General features: G+C 45.3%; 1 protein-coding gene across 1 annotated transcript in view; it reads left to right on the top strand.

Moving 5' to 3' along the window:
• Nucleotides 1-733: 733 nt before the first annotated feature.
• Nucleotides 734-21,674, top strand: part of TMEM39A (transmembrane protein 39A) — an 85,428-nt gene continuing 64,487 nt past the window's right edge. The window contains 1 exon segment of the mRNA XM_073617382.1: nucleotides 734-963. The gene's annotated coding sequence lies outside the window, so the exon portion shown is untranslated.

Below are 21,674 nucleotides of genomic sequence, written 5' to 3'. Positions count from 1 at the left end.
ATTTTTCGCCACGGCGCGCTTTGCGCGCCACACTTACTGTTTTTACTAAGCCACGCCTACAAACGAATGCCCCGCCCCCTAATTATTGTACGGCTCCGCCTACAGCCACAAAAGTGTCCCACATTTTTTTTTTACAATGTTGGCAACTATGTGAAAGATGTACTGAGACATTTGCAATTTTGATGAAATGAATGAGAAATTCAATTCAGTTGTGAACAATTGCCAAGTGGTTTGGAGATTTGTCCATGTTGTTTTGAGAATGTCATTTCTGTTTCAAGAAATGAGCCAAAACAATGGAGAAAAACTGTAAATGAAGGTCTATTCATCAGAATATGAGGGTTCGGCTCCAATTCAGGTTCAGTTGGGACCCATAAAGCTGTGATTTCAGAAACTTTGGGAAAAGGAATTATATATTTGTTCATTTATTGACTGATATTATATTTGGCAATTACAAAGCTCTGTACCAATAAATGAGAACTTATACAGATGTGGTGTGTGATACAGGTGTGCCACAACCAAGATGGCGCCTGTCATTTCACAGGCTGCATGTACCGATGTCTAAACACCCCAGAACCCCTCATATAATGTGGAGTGACAGAACCCCTTGGGCTCTGTTTTCTATCAATGCCGGTTCTTGTATCAGCAGGAAAGCAGCACCGGCTTCACTTCTCCTCGGAGACGTGCCACTAGCAAGATGGCGGAGGGGAGTCCTCGCTTGCAGTACTGAGCATGCGCGCCGGGGGTCGCTGGCTGATGACGGAGAAGTTCGCTCTGCCACGTCTCTCCTGGGCAGCTGCAGAAAGAGGGAAGAAGAAGAGAGAGAGAGGGGGAGAGACAGGCTGCTGTACCGGTACCCCCCCTCCTCCACCTACACAACATGAGCCAGTCCGGAGCTCCCTACTGGGGGGAAGAGGAGAACCACAACTGATGTCTGAGCCACCCCCTCCCCCCACCTGTACATGTGTGAGTATGACACCCCCCAATAATATATATACACCCCCTCCCCCCACCTGTACATGTGTGAGTATGACACCCCCCAATAATATATATATACAACCCCCTCCCCCCACCTGTACATGTGTGAGTATGACACCCCCCAATAATATATATACACCCCCTCCCCCCACCTGTACATGTGTGAGTATGACACCCCCCAATAATATATATATATACAACCCCCTCCCCCCACCTGTACATGTGTGAGTATGACACCCCCCAATAATATATATACAACCCCCTCCCCCCACCTGTACATGTGTGAGTATGACACCCCCCAATAATATATATATATACAACCCCCTCCCCCCACCTGTACATGTGTGAGTATGACACCCCCCAATAATATATATACACCCCCTCCCCCCACCTGTACATGTGTGAGTATGACACCCCCCAATAATATATATATACACCCCCTCCCCCCACCTGTACATGTGTGAGTATGACACCCCCCAATAATATATATATACACCCCCTCCCCCCACCTGTACATGTGTGAGTATGACACCCCCCAATAATATATATACACCCCCCTCCCCCCACCTGTACATGTGTGAGTATGACACCCCCCAATAATATATATATATACACCCCCTCCCCCCACCTGTACATGTGTGAGTATGACACCCCCCAATAATATATATATATATACACCCCCTCCCCCCACCTGTACATGTGTGAGTATGACACCCCCCAATAATATGTATACACCCCCTCCCCCCACCTGTACATGTGTGAGTATGACACCCCCCAATAATATATATATATACAACCCCCTCCCCCCACCTGTACATGTGTGAGTATGACACCCCCCAATAATATATATATATACAACCCCCTCCCCCCACCTGTACATGTGTGAGTATGACACCCCCCAATAATATATATACAACCCCCCCCAATAATGTATACACCCCTCCCCCCTCTTGTACATGTGTGAGTATGACCCCCCCCCACAATAATATTTGTACACCCCCTTTGTGTATATACACCCCCTCTTGTACATTTGTGAGTATGACCCCCCCCCCACAATAATATATGTACACCCCCCTTTGTGTATATGTATATACACCCCCTCCCGTTCATGTGTGCGTCTGACCCCCACCCCAATAAAATATATAACACCCCCCTACTTGTGTGAGTATGACACCCCCCCAATAATATATATACAACCCCCCATGTGTATATACACTCCCTCCCCCCTCCTGTACATGTGTGAGTATGACACCCCCAATAATATATACACCCCTCTATGTGTATATACACCCCCTCCTCTACACTTGTGAGTATGACCCCCCACCAAATAAAATGTATACAACTCCCCAATGTGTATATACACCCCCCCCTACATGTGTGAGCATGACCCCCCCTCCCAAATAATGTATATACACCCCCCTCCCTGTACATGTGTGAGTATGACACCCCCAATAATATACAACACCCCCAAGAATGTATATACACCCTCCCTACATGTGTGAGCATGACCCCCTCCCCCCAATAATGTATATACACCCTCCTCCCCCTACCTATACATGTGTGAGTATGACATCCCCCAATAATGTATATACAACCCCCCCCAATAATGTATACACCCCTCCTCCCTCCTGTACATGTGTGAGTATGACACCCCCCAATAATGTATAGACCCCCCCCAAATAATATATATAAAACCCCCCCACCTGTACATGTGTGAGTATGACACCCCCCAATAATATATATACAACCCCCCCCAATAACATATACACCCCCCTCCCCCCACCTGTACATGTGAGTATGACACCCCCCAATAATATGTGTGTGTGTGTATATATATATATATATATATATAATCCCACCCCTCTCCTGTACATGTGTGAGTATGACACCCCCCAATAATATATATACAACCCCCCCCAATAACATATACACCCCCCACCCCTCTCCTGTACATGTGTGAGTATGACACCCCCCAATAATATGTGTGTGTATATATATATATATATATATATATATATATATATATATATATATATATATATATATATATATATATAATCCCACCCCTCTCCTGTACATGTGTGAGTATGACACCCCCTAATAATATATATACAACCCCCTCAACCTGTACATGTGACACCCCCCCCCCCCCCCATACTCTCCCTGCCTGAATATGTATTGTTCGCCACCCCCCATGTAATATATACACCCAGCCTAAGGCTACATTCACACCTGAGCGTTTTGAGCTTGTAAAACACCCAACAAGCAAAATCCCATTCATTTCCATGTCACCTGTTCACATCCTGAGAGTTTTGCCACCTGAAGAAGCAAAACACCTGAAGCTCAAAAAAAAAGGTACCTGAGCTTCTTTGGGGCAGATCTGGGCGTTTTTCTGTTTTTTTGTTACATTGGTGACCTTTTGACCTGTACAAAATCGCGGCAAAAAATTGCTGTAAAAAAAAGCGTGACTTTGAAAGGCTCAGGTGTGAATGAGGCCTGAATCATCTGCCATGGCTTGGTGTAGCCGAGGGCATCGGGGCATCGTTCACACAGGCATGCTGCAGCGTCCCCCCCCCCCCCCCATGTGAGGCAAGTGTTTATCTGTATGAGGATGTACAGGTGTTCCATGCATCCCATTCATGTCATTCGGGACACAGTGGCTGCTCCCAATGTGACGTGTATGTTGGTGCCCCCCCCCCGGCTGTGAATTCTCACAGATCTTATACTGGTAGCAATAGCTGTGTCTGTGCACCCCACGCACGCGGCCGCTGCATCCCAGGTGACATGCATGGGACTTCCTGCACAGAGATGGACGAAACACGTGGGCACCCCCTCTGCGGGTACACACCTACCTCACATGGCTCCACCCTGTAGTATGCCCACGTGAGCGATGCCTAATCCTGCATATCCACCATCTTTCCTGGCAGTGTAATCTGAAATCTGATTGGTTACTGACTCTCATTGTACCTATAATTAGCCTGCAAGGTATTAAAAAAATGATAACTAGACCGATACATTGTATAGAAGGTGCAATGTCTTCATATCAGTGTCCCCCCCCCCCCCCCTCTCCCATGTGTTGTATGCAGGAGCTTCCCATCACACGGAGAAAGAAATAAATCAGTCCAGGGACTGCTGCTGCCAATCCCAGTGGAAAATACCATCTGCCTGGCAAACGTTCTGTGGCTTCAGTCATTTCTAAGTCTCTGACCTGCAACAAGGACACAGGTGAAGAAAGTCAGAGGAAAGCCAGAAGTCCTTATTTATATACTTGTTCCAGGTCAGTGACATGGAGGATTGAAGACAGAGGCTCAGCATGACAGGCAGGAAACTACAAGGAGCAGAACGAGACGTCGGCAATGGCAGGTGCTTCTTAAAGATGCTTGGGGGCGGAGCCATTCTTGACTTTTACAGGAAAAGTCATGTCACCGGTCTTCAGTGATTGGATAGGCTGCATTCTCAGTGATGTCACCGGTCTCTAGTGAGTGGATAGGCTGCATTCTCAGTGATGTCACCGGTCTCTAGTGATTGGATAGGCTGCATTCTCAGTGATGTCACCAGTCTCTAGTGATTGGATAGGCTGCATTCTCAGTGATGTCACCGCTCTCTAGTGAATGGATAGGCTGCATTCTCAGTGATGTCACCGGTCTCCAGTGATTGGACAGGCTGCATTCTCAGTGATGTCACCGGTCTCCAGTGATTGGATAGGCTGCATTCTCAGTGATGTCACCGGTCTCCAGTGATTGGATAGGCTGCATTCTCAGTGATGTCACCGGTCTCCAGTGATTGGATAGGCTGCATTCTCAGTGATGTCACCGGTCTCCAGTGATTGGATAGGCTGCGTTCTTAGTGATGTCACCGGTCTCTAGTGATTGGATAGGCTGCATTCTCAGTGATGTCACTGGTCTCCAGTGATTGGATAGGCTGCATTCTCTGTGATGTCACCGGTCTCTAGTGAATGGATAGGCTGCATTCTCAGTGATGTCACCGGTCTCCAGTGATTGGATAGGCTGCATTCTCAGTGATGTCACTGGTCTCTAGTGAATGGATAGGCTGCATTCTCAGTGATGTCACCGGTCTCTAGTGATTGGATAGGCTGCATTCTCTGTGATGTCACCGGTCTCTAGTGAATGGATAGGCTGCATTCTCAGTGATGTCACCGGTCTCCAGTGATTGGATAGGCTGCATTCTCAGTGATGTCACTGGTCTCTAGTGAATGGATAGGCTGCATTCTCAGTGATGTCACTGGTCTCTAGTGAATGGATAGGCTGCATTCTCAGTGATGTCACCAGTCTCTAGTGAGTGGATAGGCTGCATTCTTAGTGATGTCACCAGTCTCTAGTGAGTGGATAGGCTGCATTCTCAGTGATGTCACCAGTCTCTAGTGAGTGGATAGGCTGCATTCTTAGTGATGTCACCGGTCTCTAGTGAGTGGATTGGCTGCATGGAGGACTCTCTGTGACACCATGGAACTCTACTGTCTCCTCTCGCCATGCTGCCACACTTCCTGAGAATTTGGAGTGGAGTTTCAGAGGAACCTGTTTGCAGTAATTCTTTGCATGCATCCTGTTTGATTAATTACATCTTGTCATGTAGACAGCCGCTGGTCGTACTCCCTTTATCGTGCGGTTAGTTTGTGCCCGGAGGTGCTTTTTATTTGTGCTCCGGCCTTAATTTTTTTTTTTTTTTTACTGTAGTTTGTAATCCGTTTAGATCTCTAGATATGAGCTGTTTGTTTTATGTCTTCAGTGAACTTGGAAGGGCTGCCACAATGCAGGTGAGCAGATTTTCTAAAACAGAGACTCACAATCATGTTCTGCCCGTCCTGTCCGGCTTTAAAGTAGAACTCCAGTGGATGGCGGTGGTGCCCGCATTTGAAATAAAGTGCAGTTGGCACGCTTGCCCTGGGGTTGTCCTTAACTGCTTTACCTCTGTAAGATTTACCCCCCCCCCCCTCCCCTTCCCTACACACACACGCTTCAAGACCAGACCATTTTTTTTGGATACGGCACTGCGTTACTTTAACTGGCAATTGCGCAGTCGTGCGACGCTGTACACAAATAAAACTTCATGTAATTTCTTTCCCACAAATAGAGCTTTCTTTTGGTAGTATTTGATCACCTCTGCGTTTTTTTTATTACTTTCTGCTATAAAACATACCCAATTTAAAAAAAAAAAAAAATCAAATTTCTTCATAAATTTTGGCCAAAATGGATTCTGCTACTTATTTTGGTAATAAAAAAAATCCCACTAAACGTATATTGATTGGTTTACGCGAACGTTCTAGCGTCTACAACTATGGTATATATTAATGGAATATATACTAGTAACGGTGGCGATCAGTGACCTGTAGCGGGACTGCAATGTTGCGGCGGACAATCGAACACTGACACTTTTTGACACTTTGTGGGAACCAGTGGCACTAATGCAGTGATCAGTGCTAAAAATATGGACTGTCACTGTACTAATGACACCGGCTGGGAAGGGGTTAAAGATCTAGGGCGATAGTGTTTTATGTGTGTACTGCATGTGGTGCTTTTTACTAAGGGAAGTGATGGATTTTATTCCCACAAAATCCATCCCCCCCCCCCCCCCCCCGTCAGAAGGGGGGCTCTGCCTTGTTTACATCGGCATATCTCCGTTCTGTGTGTTTTACTGATGATCGGCGGGTGCTGGAGGACATTGAGTGCCCGGGTTGGCTTCTGCTGTAAATAAACACAGCAGATGGGGACAGCCTGCGCCCCCTGTAGGCGGAAGTGCAGAATGTTTTATATATATATATATATATATATATATATATATATATATATATATATATTTATAATAATATTATTATTATTATTATTATTATTATTATTTTTTTAAATAACCTGTTACACTTACCTTCTGTGTGCAAAGGTTTTGTGCAGAGCTGCCCTGAACCTCCTCTTCTGAGGTCCCCCTGCCCGCACTCTTGGCTCCTCCTCCTCTCTGAGTGCCCCTCCCATAGCAAGCTGCTTGCTATGGGGACACTAGTGGGGGCTTGATCCTTGTCTATAGACTGCTCAGGCTCCCTCCTCACATGATTTGATTGATAGGAGCTTCTCTCAGCCAAGCCCCTGAGAGAGGGGAGAAGAGCTGCTGCAGACAGTGCTGGATCGAGAGAAGATCAAATTTTGCGTTGTCACCAGAACAAAAACAATTGGGAAATCCTTCAATGGGGACAAGAACAAGGTATTTCAGTTTGTAGGGATTCCCTCTTCCTGTTTAGCTATAAGACAGAAAGTGAAAGAAAATCTCCCCAGCGGGACACATGTATAACAAGAAAAACTGAAAGGAGTTATTACCCCTTCTCGTACTCGTAAGTTTTTACTGCCATATAGCAATATGACTTTGAAAAAAGTGGTTGCGATATCCTGACCGGACGTCATATGACGTTCTCAGGATATCAAGCTGCTGCGCGCCCCCCCTTATTTCATCGAGCAGTCATCTTCTTCTCTGATTGATCCTGGGCTCTGGAATCATGGCAGTTATCCATTGAATGGATTAAGTCATTTATCTATGCCCAATGAAGTAAGAGTTCTGTGAGCACATTGGGTGGATGCTATTATCACTTGATCTACAGTCAACATGATTTGTTCTATTTTTTTTTTTTTTGTGAAGATTCATGAACTTTTTGCATCATTATCACTATTTTTATTTATATTTTGTTGAACTTTATTTTTTGAACTTTTTTGCACATTTAATTAGATTCAATTTATTTTTTACACTTTGGAACTTCATATAGTACAGTTTGTCAATTTTTCACAGCTTAATTTTACTAGTGTGAGTCTCTTACGTGCTGTTAGACTTTTTTTTTTAGCACTTGTACTTGCTATTTTTTTTTTTATCACATCATCACTGCTTGATCACTTATATGTTTATTTTGGTCACTATTGTTAGTTTTAGTCACCAAGGTTTTGCGCAAGATCACTTCTAAAAAATTTTTTTATAACTACTATAATATGGACCGTGCACTGCGATTGGCTGTCACATGATCGGGAGCCTATCCCGCCGTCTCCTGACCATTACTAGAGAGCGTGTGGCAGCTTGGTCACTGTGATTGGGGCGCACTCCCAGCATAAAAACCTCAGTCATCCTCTGACACACATGTGTGGGCATTAAAGCCCGTCCTCTTTGCCTCTTATGCGTTACGTGGACAGCAAGAGGTAAAAAGAGTGGGGGCACGATGAGCAACATATATGTAGGAAGATATTCTTTAGTTTTGCATATATACCGTGGTCCTTTATGGTTTGCCGTATTCAGCAAGCCTTGTTTTTTTCATACTTTTATATAACTTTATTTTTGGTGGTCACGTGACAGTTAATACCGCGCTAGGGCTCCTGCCTTTCATGAATTGGGCAACCAACTCCTATGCGCTGCCTTGCTGGTTCTCACGCCCAACAGCGCCTCCAAGAGGAGGCTGCAAAGATTATTGAGCCGTCACTAACTAAAGGCCCATTCACACCTTTAAAGCTCAGTTCACACTGAGGCGACCTGTCAGGCGACTTAGTCCCCTGCCAAGTCGCGCCCCATGCAGTGCAATGGAACCACTGTAAAAGAACAAAAAAGAGGGCGCACCAACCTTGCGCATTACCCAAGTGTTACTTATTGAAATCAAAAGGAAGGAAACGTACAAACAAGTGGATAATAAGGGCATAACAGAGTCCACAATGGACACAGACCGACCAGGTCACCAGGACCGTGTCCAGCACGCCGGAGGACCTTCCAGATGGCTGACGCGTTTCGAGGGGACATCCCTTCTTTCTCCGAGCCCCTCAGTGCGATGGAACCATTCTAATCAGAGCGACTCAAGTTTATTTTATTTATTTATTATTTATTTCAGGTACTTATATAGCGCCGTCAATTTACGCAGCGCTTTACATATACATTGTACATTCACATCAGTCCCTACCCTCAAGGAGCTTACAATCTAAGGTCCCTAACTCACATTCATACATACTAGGGACAATTTAGACAGGATCCAATTAACCTACCAGCATGTCTTTGGAGTGTGGGAGGAAACCGGAGTACCCGGAGGAAACCCACACAGGCACAGGGAGAACATGCAAACTCCAGGCAGGTAGTGTCGTGGTTGGGATTCGAACCAGCGACCCTTCTTACTGCTAGGTGAAAGTGCTATCCGCTACACCACTGTGCCGCCCAAGTTGCTGCACTACTTGGGGGGGGGCGACTCACATTGACTTATATTAAAGAAGTCATTTGCAAGCACTGATGAAGTCACACTGTGTGGCGTGGCTTAAAAGTCGGGCAACTTTGAAGCCCTGCTAGTGTGAACCAAGACTAAAGAAGTACAGCCAAAGCTCGTTTGGCTGTACTTTTCCTGTGGATCACAGGAGTGTAGTTCGTTCTGCACTCCTGTGACTCGTAACAGAGCTGGGCAAGGTCGCGACGAAAAAAGTTGGGATCCACCCACGTGCCTGGACCGGCCCCCGTCTCGGCCTCTCAGCGAGTCACTGTGAGCCTGAGCCGGACGCTCCTGCCCCCTCCACAGCCCAGCGCTCCAGTAAGAGCGGGGGGGGGGGGAAGCAGAGAGCAGTGACTGAAGGTTACCATCTCTCTGCTCAGGGAGCTCTGAGAACCGAGCGATCAGCGGTGTTTGATCGCTCGGTTCTCAGTGTTGGAGGCGCCGGGGGACAGATGCAGCATCCACCTAGGTAAGTATGATTCTTAAAAAAACAAGAAAAAAACCCCCATATATCTCTTTTTAAAGTTTCTGCTTTGCGCACATTTTAGATGCTTTTGACATGCATTTACATGTGTTTTTTTTTTTTTTTCCTAAGCATTTTTGGCATGGGGAAGGGCAGGTTCTCAGAGGAGCCAAACTTGTTTTTGTCCCCCCCCCCCCCTTCCCCAGGGTTACATTGAGTAGCAGTTACATGTGTTTACACAGTGAAAAAATGAAGCTTGCTGCCATGCAATGGCGTGAACTGGACTCATTGGCTGACATGGATTTAGGAGTGGTAATGTGTTCAAAAACACATCCCACTGCACCTGGTTTGAATGGGCCCTGAAGCTGCATTCGCACCTCTGCGTTTTGAATTGCGGGCAGATTTTGCTGCCGAGGTGCGAATGACCACTCGCAGAAAGCAAGATTTGAGATGCCTTTCGTTTTCAATGGCACCTAAAAATCGCGGTGCGGTTCAATTTCGAAATTGCGGAATTGTCGCGCGGCAACCCGCATCGTGTGCAGCATGTCGCCCAAATGTAGCTGCTGAAATTTTTTTTTTTGGGCAACAAGCTCCATGCGATGCGGGTTGCTACGATTTATCGCGGCAGAACTGCACCGCCATTTTAGGTGCCATTCAAACGATTGGCATTTCAAATGTGCGTTCTGCGATTTGTCATTCTTACCTCGGCGCTTTGAAATCGCGGGCAGAATCGCGGCAAATCTGCCCGCCTATTCAAAACGCTGAAGTGTAAATGCAGCCTGAATGAATCGCATCACATACAGTTTAAGCTGCATGCAGTGACGTGATGGTGCCACTGCAAAGATGAATGAGCTCTCATTGGCTAAACCCCCCCCCCCCCCCCATAGCATCTAAACCAAGTAAACGTGATGACGTCGCCACAAAGACAAATGAGGAAAGCAACATTGCAGAGCTGACAACTCTGCAAATTCAGCAGCGGTAACATAGTGTTGTCAGCCTTCAACAGGAAATAAAAGGGATTTCGCTGACACTGGCAGGATCAACAGAAATACTTAGAAATGATGAGACTATTAATAGTAGCAGGTTTTTTATTTTATGTCAGTTATTTATTTATTTTTGTTTCATTTCAATCAGTTTTTCATTTTTCCCGGCATTCCTTTTTCAAACTGGAGTCCGCTATTATCTTCTTCTTTTGACCTTCAAACAGTTTCTAATTACTTTTTGTTGTTACCAAAGTGACTATTTAGCTGGAAGGACAGGATTTCTCAGAATCTTTCTCTCCCCTGCTCCTGTAATAGGCTCATTGTCCTGTCACAGAAGTCATAATTTAGGCTTGAGGTCAAACATCCTAGGCAGCTCATTGGTTGGAGTATGACATCACAGAGTCCTTAGATTTACTGCACAATCACTGAAAGGTGCCGTGTTTTATACTACAGAATTCAGAGTGATAATGTAATAAAAACAAACCTGACAAAGTAATGAAGGAGATCTCACCGGTAATAGCAGTTCTTCAGGTGCCTGGGCGTTGTCTGATTGTGACCGGAGGGCCTTAAAATGGCTGCGGAGGCTTCAGGTTTTTTTTTTACCTTTTTGTGCATTCTAGGCACGAAGGTAAAAAAAATAGTAATGCGCCAAAATCTTGGCCGAAAATAGGGTTTTCAGCATTGCGCCGACGATTTTTTTCTTTTTATAGGTATACGACTCAAAAACACAACACGGGTGCATTTTTGATTTGTTCTTGCTGTGTTTTCAATGCATATCAAGGGGAGGTGCGTTTTGGTGTGTTTTTTATTTTTTTGTTTTGTTTTTTTAACTGACTAAATATGCACCAAAGATCTAGCAAGCAGGATTTTTAACACCCCTTCAAAAAGTACCGTTAATGACCGACAATAAATTCATATTCATTTAAATTCATGATATTAAATAAAAAGTTGAATATAATACAATTACTGTATTTATTGGCGTATAACACTCACTTTTTCACCATGAAAATCGGGTGCAAATAGCATGTGCGTGTTATACGCCGATACTTCAATTTTAGCTGCCTCGGAGGGGGGCGAGATGAGCGCCATCAGATTACATATAGTGAGAATCTCCTGTTTACTTGGCGGCCTCTGTAATAGGAATTCCTGTCTCCTGGGCCACCATTGGACCACTGTTCTGTCTATCATAGGAGATTCTCACTGTATGCAATCGCCCCCCTCGATGTCCCCTCTAGGCTGCAGATGGGCATCGATTAGGCTGAACTGATGGCAATGGTGAGGCTGCATTGATGTGAAATGATGAGGCTGCATTGATGTGAAATGATGAGGCTGCATTGATGGCACTTGTGAGGCTGCAGATGAGCATTGATCAGGCTGCATTGATGGCAATGGTGAGGCTGCTGATGGGCACTGACCCTTATTTTGCTTCAAAGTTCCTTATTTAAAATTTAAGTTTTTTTTCCTGAAACTTCCCTCTTAAAATGAATGTGCGTGTTATAGGCCTGTGCGTGTTATATGCCGATAAATACGGTATTTATAAAAAAAAAATATATATTTTTTTAAAAAGCGTCAATTTCAGTTTCTGCCAAGTGCATCCTGAATTTTCCGTTTTCGGCACTGAAATTTTAATTTTGGTGCACCACTATAAAAGACCTGTGTGCCGCAGCTCCCCCCCCCCCTAATTCTTACCTGAGCCCGATGTTCACAAGAACAGCAGTTCTTCACAAGAGCAGGGTCTCTTCCTCCTCATTGGCTGAGCTATTGGCTACTGTCAATCACAGCCAGTGAGCCAATGAGGAGAAAGTGAGGGCGGGGCCAAGCAGCCCTCCATGTGTAAATGGACACACAGAGCAGCGGCTCACTCCCAGGGGCACTCGGCAGGAGACGAGAAGGTTCTTCCCACTGACCACCATCGTAAGGGGCCTTCTTCCCACCATCGTAAGGGGCCTTCTTCCCACCATCGTAAGGGGCCTTCTTCCCACCATCGTAAGGGGCCTTCTTCCCACCATCGTAAGGGGCCTTTTCCCCACCATCGTAAGGGGCCTTTTCCCCACCATCGTAAGGGGCCTTTTCCCCACCATCGTAAGGGGCCTTTTCCCCACCATCGTAAGGGGCCTTCTTCCCATTGCCCCCCATCGTAAGGGGCATTCTTCTCACTGGAGGAAAGAAGGTTCTGACCACCATCGTAAGGGGCCTTCTTCCCACCATCGTAAGGGGCATTCTTCCCATTGCCCCCCATCGTAAGGGGCATTCTTCTCACTGGAGAAAAGAAGGTTCTTCCCACTGCCCACCATCATAAGGGACATTTTGCCCACCATCATAAGGGGCATTCTTCCCACTGCCCACCAATGTAAGGGGCATTCTTCCCACCAATGTAAGAGGCATTCTGCCCGCTGACCACCAATGTAAGGGACAAACTTATCACCAATGTTATAGGGTCCTCATGTCACTGTCTGCCAATCCGCTGGGTCCTTCTAGACTAAAGGAGCACCATCACAGGGCCTTTCTTCCATTATTCACCAATGTACTCAGCATTCTTACCACTAACCTAATGGGGGTCCCTTTTCCTACTGACCACCAATGTCAGGCTATCCTCCTCCCACTATCCATCTGTAAGTGGCATTCTTACCAAAGACCACCATTCTAATAGGGTCCTTCACCCACCGACTGCCATTCTACTGGACCCTTCTCCACTTCAGGTGGCACTGCATGTGTCCAAGAATATATTTTAGACTACTACAGTTAGAGGTAAATTGCTTTGATCCCTTTGGGTTGTGCATTGAAAGGTTAGTGGAAAGGGATTAATTCTGCCAAACAGTTGCTCAATGTGCAGCCAACACACCATGGAAATTTTACTTTTGGGAAGGCTTTCTTTCAAATTCCTCACTGACTTCCTAAATCTTTCGAGTCCTTCAGAACTGACAATGAGGTACGGCTGGACAGATTAGAATCCTGTGTTTAAACAGACTCGATGAAAACAATCTACCTGCTTAGTGTCTTTCTTCTTGTGCAGCCGGCTATTTTGTTTGCTGAACCCATAAAAGCCCCAGCAGTGCCCTCTGAAGTTCTTTACGCTTTTAGCATGCAGTGCTTTCTGGGTGGGATTCGCAGTCAACTGGTTGGCTTGTGCCCCGGAGCTGATGTTTTGTTGTTCGGTAACTAACTACAACTGTCCTCGTAACCACAGTTCTGCTTCCATCAGTTCCTGATTGGCAGGCTCTCAGGGAACTCCCTAAATTTACTATGTACACAATAGTAATACGTGCTCAACTTGCTCTTTCAGCTATTTTGCTATATTTGTTTCTGCTTGTGTTTGGAACAACTTTACCAACATCCAAGAAAAACACTGGTCTGTGTTCCTACCTCCACAATGACCGCCTCGCTCTGGCCAATGTTTATTTTTGGTTTAGTTTTGGAAAGAATGGGGTCAGGGATAGATACTCTGCCAAGTTTTCATATGTATATACACTCGCTGGCCACCTTATTAGGTTCCCCCTCGCTAGTACCGGGTTGGACCCCCTTTTGCCTTCAGAACTGCCTTCATTCTTCGTGGCATAAATTCAACAAGGTGTTAGAAACATTCCTCACAGATTTTGGTCCATATTGACCACCACATCCCAGAGGTTCTCTGTTGGATGAGATCTGGTGAGTGTGGAGGCCATTGGAGTAGAATGACCTCATTGTCCAGTGGTGAGATGATTGGAGCTTTGTGACATGGGGCATTATCCTGCTGGAAGGAGCCATCAGAAGATGGGGACACCGTAGTCATAAAGGGATGGACATGGTCAGCAACAATACTCAGGTAAACCGTGGTGTTTAAATGATGCTCATTTGGTACTAAGGAGCCTAAAGTGTACAAGAAAATATCCCCCACACCATTACACCAGCAGCCTGAACCAGTGATACAAGGCAGGATGGATCCATACTTTCATGTCTACACCAAATTCTGACCTCACCATCTGAATGTCGCAACTGAAATCAAGACTCATCAGACCAGGCAACGTTTTTCCAATCTTCTATTGTCCAATGTTGGTGATCCTGTGCGAATTGTAGCCTCAGTTTCCTGTTCTTAGGTGACAGGAGTGGCACCCGGTGTGGTCTTCTGCTGCTGTAGCCCATCTGCTTAAATGTTTGATGTGTTGTGCATTCAGAGATGGTATTACCTTGGCTGTAACAAGTGGTTATTTGAGTTACTGTTGCCTTTCTATCATCTCGAAAGTCTGCCCATTCTTCACTGACATCAACAAGGCATTTTCCTCCACACAACTGCCGCTCACTGGATATTTTCTCTTTTTCAGACCATTCTCTGTAAACCCAGAGAGATTTTTGTGTGTGAAAATCCCAGTAGATCAGCAGTTTTTGAAATACTCAGACCAGCCCGTCTGGCACCAACAACCATGCCACGTTCAATGTCACTTAAATCCCTTTTTTCCCCCCATTCTGATGCTCGTTTTAAGCTTCATCAAGTCTTCTTCGCAACGTCTAGATGCCTAAATGCATTGAGTTGCTGCCATGTGATTGGCTGATTAGTAATTTGTGTTACCAAGCAATTGAACAGGTGTACCTAAAAAAGTTGCCTGTGAGTGTACACTATGCAGTCTAATGAAAGCACTAAACAGACATCCAGGAGTCCAGAACCTTTCAGAATGTGGATTAGCTCTTTGCTGGATAACTGAAGCTGTCAACGCGTTTCAGGGGCCCAACAAACTCCCTTTTTCTTTAGGGCTCAGGTGTTTGTAAGTGATACCAGGAAAGTGCGCATCAGAAAAATTATTCCTGGTGAATGTTCCTAGAGTCCTACCACATACAAATTCTGGTCCCCGAAGAAGGGCTTAATTGAGCACTCGAAACGCGTTTAAGGTTTTGTGTTCGCCTGCTAGGAACTGATATTTTTGTGAAAAGGTTTGGGACTCTTGGATGTTTGGCAATCTAATTAGACTATATATGTGTCTTCTTAAAGGCCAGGAAACGTGAAAGTTTAATTTTTGTATAGCTCCTCCCAAGAGCCAGCCTACTGCTTGCATCAGAGTTGAGGGCTCTTGAGAGAAGTACTGAAGCCCCTCCCACTAGCCATGATCTATCTGCATTGTAGATAGTAGCACAGGGGCCCTGATAGGACATAATGAGAACAGAAGCGTTTTATTTAAGCATTTTATTACCATGTTACAAGGGAGGAGGAAGGTTTCAAGAAGCTATGTAGGCCCCTCCCCCCAGCCATGGTTTGCCTGAATTGCATTATCTGTTTTTTTTTTTTTTATCTGTTTTTTTATTATGGCCGAATCTCTTTTAGATAAAAGTAGACCCTCGGGCGGATTCATTGCAGGATCACTTTTTGGAGGTGGCGTGAGAGGGTACCCGCCCCCCTCCCGCCACTTCCCAGTTGTTCTCAGGCTTACCTGGCCCATCTGTGAAGCCTGGGAGCGATCCAAAGCTGGCGGTAGCTGGGTATGGAGAAGACTGAGGCCAAGATGGCCGCCACTCTATGCCCTTGGAGGACCGGAGTGACGTCTGATGTCACTTCCGGTTCCCGGGCCATAGTGTATTAATTTTTTTTTTAAAATGTTTTTGCTTTTAAAGGTATATGAGAGTTCTGAGGTCTTTTTGACCCCAGATCTCTCAAAAAAGGGGTCCTGTCATTCTTATTTCTATTACAAGGGATGTTTACATTCCTTGTATTAGGAATGAAAGTGATAAAGGGACAGCGTAAAAATGTAAAAGTAACATAAATGAGAAAAAAAAAATGTAAAGCGCCCCATCCCTCCGTGCTCGCGCGCAGAAGTGGAACGCATAGGTATGTCGGGCCGCATATGTAAACAGTGTTCAAATCACACGTGAGGTATCGCCGCGAACGTTAGAGCGAGAGCAAGAATTCTAGTTTCAAGACCTCCTATAACTCTAAACTGGTAACCTGCAGTGGCGGCCCGTCCAATAAGGGCGCCGCCACCTCTTTTACGCCAACCCCCCCCCCCCCATATGAGTAATGGATAGATTCATGCATCTATGGCCACCAATGCCACATCCTATTCATGCGTCCGGCCCCTTTCAGGACACCGAGCGCGTGAATTAGAGCGGCGGGGGGTGGACTCGGAGCGCAGAGCACTGCACTCGGAGCCCACCCAGGTGTGTTAGAAAAGCAAATGAATATTTGCTTTTCTAACACTAAACCGCTTCTCGGCCAATCGGGAAGCGCGGGTCTGATACCCAAAGCATGGAGGACACAGCAGGAGCCGCTGCCTGTCCCACGGCTCGCCGCTGTCACCCTCTGCCTGACCTGCCACCACGATGGGGTAAGTGCCAGCGGGCGGGGGGTGCTGGTTAAATGCCGCCAGGGGGTCGCAGTGGCTGCCTTTGATGGGCGCAGTGGCTTTGCAAATGTTTTTTTTTTATTTCAGTTTGTTTGTGCCCCCTAAAATAATTTTTTGAGCACCAGCCGCCACTGGTAACCTATGAAATATTGTGTCCCCTATGGAGATTTTTAAGTATTGTAATTTGTCACCATTCCATCATTGTGGAATGATTCCACAAGTGTGCGTAATTTTAAAGAATGACATGTTGGGTATCCATTTACTCGGCCTTACATCATCGTTCACATTATACGTAAACATTGGGCTAATTATTGTAGGTTTTTTTTTTATTTTATTTTTTTTTTTTGTTTCCATTAAAATGTATTCCCCCCCCCCCCCCCCCCCCAAAAAAAAATGCATTTGAAGGACCTCTGCGCACATACCGTGTGACATAAAATATTGCAATGATCGCCATTTTAGTCTCTAGGGTCTCTGCTAAAAATATATATATATATATATATATATATATATATATATATATATATATATATATATATATATATATATATATATATATATATATATATATATATATATATATATATATATATATTTTCTAGCAAAAAATACTGATTTAAACTTTTAAACAAAGTTCCAGAAAAGGCCTGGTCTTGAATTGGTTAAATAAACGATATACTAAAACCCTTATGTAATTTGGCATGCATCATCAGTTGTGTAGTTGCAAGTAAGCGGTTTCGACAGAACACAAACTGCTTCTGATTTGCCAAGTGTGTGCCGCCGCCATATTGCTCATCCCGGGGCGGGTAAACCCTGAGCTAGTTGTACAATGAACACCTTTCAGGCCTTTGTCCTTTTTGTATGTTTGTCTTGGGAGTTCACTTGTGAACATCGGCCCCGCTGTATGTTAGGTTTCACCACCTCCCATTTATTAAAGGGATATTATTTGGTTTATGGGAGATTATATGTATGCAATGATGCATGGCCACGCCGTATGATAATAACGTTAAGGATATAGATCATCGGTAGTACTGTGAGAAACCTGGCCAATTCAGACCGATTGTTCAAAAGATATCCATCAGAGGGATCAATAGATGAAGGCAGCTGAAATATGCTAATCCCAGCCTCTAACTTTCCCATCAAATTGATGGCATCAATGCATCCTGGCCCCTCGTATATGTGTGTGTGTGTATATATATATATATAGTGGGGCAATTGGTACCCCAAAATGCTTCTTTTCGGTGATCCGTTCATTGGTCGCCCTCTGACGTCTCATCACAAACAATGCAGCTCCCGCAAACTTGCATTATAAAAACGTTGAGGGCCCACCTCCCTCTCTAATATAAGGGAAATAGGAGGCAAGTCCAAAGTTTTTTTCCTTTCTTTTTCCCTTCCTTGTGTCTCTTTAACTGCTTACCGCACTTTTACCCTCTTCCTGCCCAGGCCAATTTTCAGCGTTGTCCCACTCTGACAATTGCGCGGTCTCGCAACGCTGTACCCAAACAACATTTTTATCATCTTTAGCTGGCATTTAATAATCACCACTGGGTTTTCCTTTTTTTCTTTTTTTTTTTTTTTTTAAATCGTAAAAAGCCCGAAAGTTTTTTTTCTTAGTTTCTGTTATAAAATGTAAATAAGTATTTTTTTTTTTCTCTTTTACTGATGATGCTCTGATGAGGTGGCACTGATGAGCACTAATAGGTGACACTGTTGAGGAGACACTAGTATGCAGCATTAATAGGTGGCATTTATGGGCACCACGGATGGGCTGCACTAATTGGCATCACTGCTGGGAACTGTTGAGGCTGCACTGATAATCAGTGCCCTGATTATCTGTGCAGATCTCCCCTGGGAGGCAATGCCGCTGATCGGCTCTCCTTTCCTCACATGCTGTCAGTGTGCGGAAAGGAATGCTGATAACTGGCATTTCCTTGTTTTACATGTGATTGGACACAGCTGATCACATGGGTAAAGAGCCTCACCATGGGCTCTTTAACGAGATTGGTGATGTGCCGTGTCCCAGGGACAGAGTGCACCACTGATCGCCATGCGGCGAGAGCGGGACGCCGCCGTATGACGTCATCCCAGATTGAGAGAACCGCCGCCCGCCTCTCATTTGACAATACGGCGGGTGGGAGGTGGTTAAAGTGATTGTAAAGTAACAATTTTTTTATTTAAAAAAAAAAAAAATATATATTATTTTTTTAAATTTTATTTTTGTATTGAAATAATAAAACACGTTTTATACATACCTGCTCTTTCAGCAAAGAGCATGGGAGACTGCAAAGAGGGGAAGGAAGACTTGCAACCGGGCACAGAGGTCTCCGGTACGTGTTAGGGAGAGAAGGTACATGTTATTGCATTGGAGTAAAAGACCTTCAGGCCCCTTTCACACAAAGAGTCCAATCTAGTATGTCTGAGTTTTTCAGGCAGACCTGAGCAGACAGTCCATTCACCCCCCCCCGAACCTGGGGCGTTGGAAGAAAGAGCACTGGCTGACCAGGAAGTAAGGAGTAATGCCTGATACACACGATGAGATTACGGTGATCTTTTCCCCGGAAGTTGGAGTAAATACCTGGATTTGATGGAGATCCGCTCGCCCCTGAAACCTGCCAAATCTGGCACCGGAGGGGGGAGGAATCCGATCCGCGGAAGTTCCATTTCTGGGTGGAACTCCGCTTTAACCCTAGCAGTGAGGAAAGGGGGTATGTCTTTAAGTCATCTTCAATTTTAACCCCTTCATAACCAGCGGTCATTGTTGCTGGATTGCCAGGCCAAATTTAACATCAACATTAACTTGACAATAACCTAAATTTCTTTTATTTTCTATACTGTTTTTAAAAAAAAAATCTTAGTTCCTGTTTAAATTAATCACGGGCCTGTTTATAAATGATTATATTTTTAAATGTATTTTTTTTTTTTTAATACTATACTTGTATTTGACAGTTACAGGCTTAAAAAGATGAGCACTGCCACCATCAGGTTGCGGCGACATCTGCAGGCCTAGAGGCTTACAGTATTTTGTCAGTTAAGCCTCCAGCCTTCAAATATTCACTTTTTCATAGCGGACTGAATGATCACATGATCAGGAATCCCTCTTGATTGGTTCCCAATCAGGGGGGATTGGATCTGTCACTGGCGGCAGGGATTGAAAGCCACCAGTCATGCAGAATGTTAGGAGGAAATTAAAGTAGCGCATTCCTGGTATTGTGGAGAGTTAAAGTGGTTCTAAAGCCTTAAGGTTTTTCACCTTTCTATGCAATAAGGTGAAAAACCTCTCTTGCTGCAGCTCCCTGCCAGACCCCCCTCCCCTCATTTTTCTTATCTGAACCCATCTGATCCAGTGATGTGCACGAGCGCAGAGGCAGTGGGAGCCATTGGCTGTGAATAAAATCTGGTGACCTGAAAACGGTGTGGGGCCGAGTCCTGCTGTCTGTGTCAATGGACTCGGGAGCGAGCAGGCACTGGGCACCTGCTGAAGAGGAGGAGTCAGGAGTGCTGGTGGGGGACCCCCGAAGAAGAGGATCGGGACTTCTCTGTGCAAAGCCTTTACACAGACCAGGTAAGTATAGGCATGTTTGTTATTTTTTTATTTAAAAAAAAACAAACTTTATAACAACTTTAAAGTGATATTAAAGGCAATTATTATTTTTATTTTAAATAACAAACATCCGTAGCAGTTTTGCACAGAGCAACCCTGATCCTCCTCTTCCTGGGTATCCTGGCCCCTCCCTCAGGCCGAGTGCCCCCATAACAAGCAGCTTGCCATAGGGGGCTCCCAAGCTGCTGCTCTGCGTGTCCATTCTCCCCCCTCTTTTCTCATTGGCTTACTGTCTGTGATTGACAGCCAATGGCTCCCGCTGCTGTCTCAGCCACTGATGAGGGAGAGTCCCCAGAGAGCCGAGGCTCTTGTGCACATTGATGGATTGCGAGGATTGGGCTCAGGTAAGTATAAGGTTGGGGCTGCTGCACTGAGGAGGTTTTTTTTTTTTTTAACCTTCATGCACAGAATGCGTGGAGGTAAAAAACCTTGAGCCTTTAGGACCACTTTAAGCCCTCATTTACATTGGAGAGACTTGTCATGCGATTTGACCTCTCAAATCGCATGACAAGTGGCACTCTATTGTCGGCAATGACACTGTTCAAATCGGTGCAACCCCAACTTTGCAGTGCCGCATCGATTTGAAAAAGTAGTTCCTGCACTACTTTTGGGTTATCTTTGGGTGCTACTTGAATAGACGTCTGTGCACAAAGTCGCACAGATGTCTTCAAAGTCACACTGACACATAATTTGTGCGATTTTGAGATAGTCACATGATTTCAAAGCTGCATTCAATGTGAAAGAGGGCTAAGGCTACATTCACACTGGCAATTACGTCCGGTGTGAATTGTAGTCACATGAATCGTCCAATTCCTGCGGCGGCTCTCAGCAGCTAGGTGTGGCCACCAGCCCCATTCCCCATAACGACAGGTTGCCAGCGAATGCAGGTATATGTGGGTGACCGCACAACCCGCAATTAGCTGCGGTGATCGCTGTTGGACGCACATTGTGTCAGAACTGGAAATCGGAGGAGAAACCCCCCCCCCATAGGGGATATAGGGAGTAATAGGAGCTTGACACAGGTTCTAACACTTACCCACTCTATCAAACAAAGTTGGCCGTCAACCCCTTTGCTGCTGCTGTAACCGAGACAGCAGTCAAAACCTGGCAGGGTTTCTTAATCTTT

The sequence above is a fragment of the Aquarana catesbeiana genome, linkage group LG02 (assembly GCF_042186555.1).
Source record: "Aquarana catesbeiana isolate 2022-GZ linkage group LG02, ASM4218655v1, whole genome shotgun sequence".
NCBI lineage: Eukaryota > Metazoa > Chordata > Amphibia > Anura > Ranidae > Aquarana > Aquarana catesbeiana.
Note: the sequence above shows the minus strand (reverse complement) of the source record. Positions and strands in the feature narration are given on the sequence as shown.